Raw genomic sequence first — 3,763 nt, forward strand, 5'->3', positions numbered from 1 at the left:
CAAGATTGTTTGATTAGGTGCAGGAGATGACTATGATGACAAGTCAAAGCACATCGAGATTATAGTACAACCACAACTGGGACATGGTACAAAAGGGAGAGGTGAGGCTCCAGTGCTTTTCTACAGACGAGCAAGATGTTGACATTCTCACAAAGCCTTTGTCCCACTGTGAAATTTGTATACTTTAGGGACAAGCTTAGATTAGTTGAGAATGCTTCCCTCAGTCAAACGGAGTGTTGATGTCGTAGCATCAAGGGGCAGACGTTCTCCCTACGTCAAGATATTGACAAGTCAAAGGTATTGATCAGCGGCCATGTAATGTGGCTAGGGAGAATGGCCCAGAGAACATCAAGGCCCAGAGTGCTACCCAGGTGGTTGAGTAAGTTCATTATAGCATCAGGTAGGAGAGTTACCATTCAATCAGCACGCAGGAATGGTAATAGCACAAGGTTTCACCATAGGTCATAGGTGTTGACCAAGTTCCAGGTTGGTGACTTTGCTCCAAGTGATGACTTGTTGAGCATGATGTTGATGTAGGATGTTTTCCACATGTAGTGGATAGGTACATCAACATAGCTAGCTCGTTCAACCTTTCTTAGAGAAATTTATCAATAAGAGAACATCTGAAGAAATCATTATGAATACCTCCCTAGCTAAGAGGGAGTGATGAATTCTGTAGCTATGGTCGATCTTCATTAAAGTCTTTAGCCCTCCAAATATATGTGTGTGTGTGTTGTGGATTTCAAGTCTATTTTAAGAGGGAAATTTTGATTTTCGAAATTCAAATTTTTGGTACCAAAATGATCAAGTTGGCCCTCAAGAAAGAGACACCCTTTTGGCCTCATCAATCACTATATATAGACCACTTTCTCTCCTCCTTTGGGTAATTCGAATCACAAACTCATATCATCTATTCATCTAAGTGAAGGACACCAAGACAAGGAATCCAAAGTTAACCAGACAGTCCAGCCTTTGACCGAGTTTCTTTTCTCTCTCTGTTTGACTTTGCACGTGTAGATTCTATCTCTATTTGACCTTGCATGTGTGGCAAATAGGCTAAATTTATTCTGAGCAAAAATTTCAAGGCAACAGACCAAATTTCTAACGAAAAGAAGAAGGACGAAATTCAGCCTAGTAAATCAGACTTGACCTAATCTTTTGGGCAACAATTTGACTTGAGCGTAATATAGTTTGACCATGTTTGACAAGGATTCTATTGTTGGTCTCTTTGACTTTATTTTGACTGGAAAAGGCTAGTTGTATCTCTTGTTGAACTGAATAATTTCTCTAAGGAAAAGGTTGTTGTGTTTTCCCCCAAGTGGGTTTTCCAAGGGTAAAATATGTGTTGTCTTTGTGCATCATTGTTCTATTGTGATCTCTATTGTCCTATTATTTTTCTATGGTTGAATTTATTAAAAAGAATATCAATAGCATTAGAAGTAATTATCAATTTCAAAAATTTGTGCTTGTATCTATTACACTTGTAAAATCAACAATTCCTAACCACAACAAGAGAGCCTTAAAGCAATTATTAGGAAACCCACCCATTATCACTTCAGTGGCCTTGACCAACACTTTCGACTAAGGAAAAGAGGAATCTTAGTCTATGGGAGCATCATTATGGTCAATCTATTTAAATCATGTAGGAGTGGAAGGTCGATTATCTTATATTGTGAATTGTGAATTGTTAAATAAACAACTAGATTTGCTTTGAGGTGTGAAGACTAAACTATCAAAGTGTTTGTTTGATTAACAAGAATCTAACATAAGTTTTTCAATTGAAAACTAGATTTAAGATTAAAAATAAACTTGTCTTAGAATCTTGTTATTCAAGCAAACACTTTGCATAAAGGCAAATCTAGTTGTTTGATTAATAATTCATAATTGTTAATTTTATGTTCTATGCTTTAGCACAATTTACTTCAATGTTCCTTTAGCACAATTGAAAACTAGATTAAAGATTAAAAATAAACTTGTCTTAGAATCTTGTTAATCAAGCAAACATTTTGCATATTTTGATCTTCACACTATCAGGCAAATCTAGTTGTTTGATTAATAATTCATAGTTGTTAATTTTAGATAACAATGGCATGTTCTATGCTTTAGCACAATTCACTTCAATGTTCCTTTAGCAGCCCAATGAAAATTTCCAATTATATCCAGTAGCAATCACATTAACTTAAACACATTGATAGTAAATGCAAATAGAACATAAACACATGTGCAGAAGACGAGCCAAGACAAGAGGACACAAGATGTGGCAGATGCCAGGGACAAACCCAAATGTGGCGAAACCCTTTGATCAAATCTTCTTATTATTCTTCAATAGTTGAGCAGAGAGAGAGAAAGTACAAATATCATAATTACATGCCCAAAATAGTCCTACCAAATCAGCGATCAATGCAGCCCTAACCAGAAAGTCAACGTTGGTCAAAGATGCCCCAAAAGGTCCTCCAAGCAACTCGGTCAACAGCAGAAGAATGCAGCCTACCAAGGGAGTCAAAGTCAACCCAAAATCAGCTCGGTCAACCCAGTCAAAGTCTTCTGTAAATTTTGCGGCCAAACAAGAAAGTCAACGCAACAGTCAACATGGTCAAACAATGCCCAAACACCTCGAAAATCGTACCAATGAATGCAGCTTGCATAAATCGAAATTTTGCCCTCCAGATTGAAGTCAAAGCAAGGTCAAACTGCCCAAGTCAACACTAGTCAATGTTGCCCTAATCTCTGAAATTTTCAACCTCCAAAACCAGTCCAGAAATCTATCCTCATCCACACGTGCGAATTAGAGAAGCCTCCAAGGTGTATGAACCAATCAAGAGAGGAGAGAGAAGATGATGTGATGAGTTGAGATGATGTCCAAATGAGAGAAGGGTCACTTCTATTTATACACTTCATTGAGGGTGAGTAGACGCATCCATTGGGCTTCATGAGCCTACATTTGACTGAGCTCGACCTTGACAATTTGTCCTTGAGAAAGAATAAATTCAAAATTCCATTTTTGTTTGTCAGAATGAGATGATCTTTATATCAAAATTGTGCCTCTCGAAAAGAGGAATCCAATGCAATAATCATCTCCATCATATGAGTTGTCCTAAGGTAGAAGTTGTTCATAGTTGCCAATTTTAACACTCCCTCTAAACTAGGGAGAATTCCAACTGCCAATCCATCTGTCATCATCATGCCACACTATCATCCTGTACCATCCCTGTCATCACTGCCCTACTCTGCTCTGCTCAGCTGAACCATGAAGTAATAATGAAGAAGAAGTGATCGAGAGTGAGTCATAAGATCATACCACTCTCCACTGACAAAACTCAGCCCTTGATCCCAAATCAATTCGTTGAACACCATGCATCCTAGTCATAGGGAGTACGACAATACACAATGTTCGGTAGTGCTATGGTCCCTAACCATATTTTCCCAACTCATTGGTCAGATGAGAGGTACTTCCCATGAGTCTCGGACTCTATGGGTAGGATGTGTGTCGGGGCATCAACAGGAGAAGGTGAACCACTCATCCTGTTCATATGCCATAGGAGAAGGTGAACCACTCATCCTATGCATATGTCAATCGTAGGGGAAGGTGAATCACTCACCCTACATGCATGTGTCCGGGTAGGGGAAGGTGAACCACTCACCCTACGCACATGTCAACCATAATGGGGTATCACAGGGGAAGGTGAACCACTCACCCTGTATCCAACACACCACTAGGGGAAGGTGAACCACTGACCCTATGGTACCCCAAAAGTACCCCAAG

Source organism: Pinus tabuliformis, chromosome 2_2 (assembly GCF_031772625.1).
Source record: "Pinus tabuliformis cultivar Carrire ecotype Pingquan chromosome 2_2, CPIR1, whole genome shotgun sequence".
Classification (NCBI taxonomy): Eukaryota; Viridiplantae; Streptophyta; class Pinopsida; order Pinales; family Pinaceae; genus Pinus; species Pinus tabuliformis.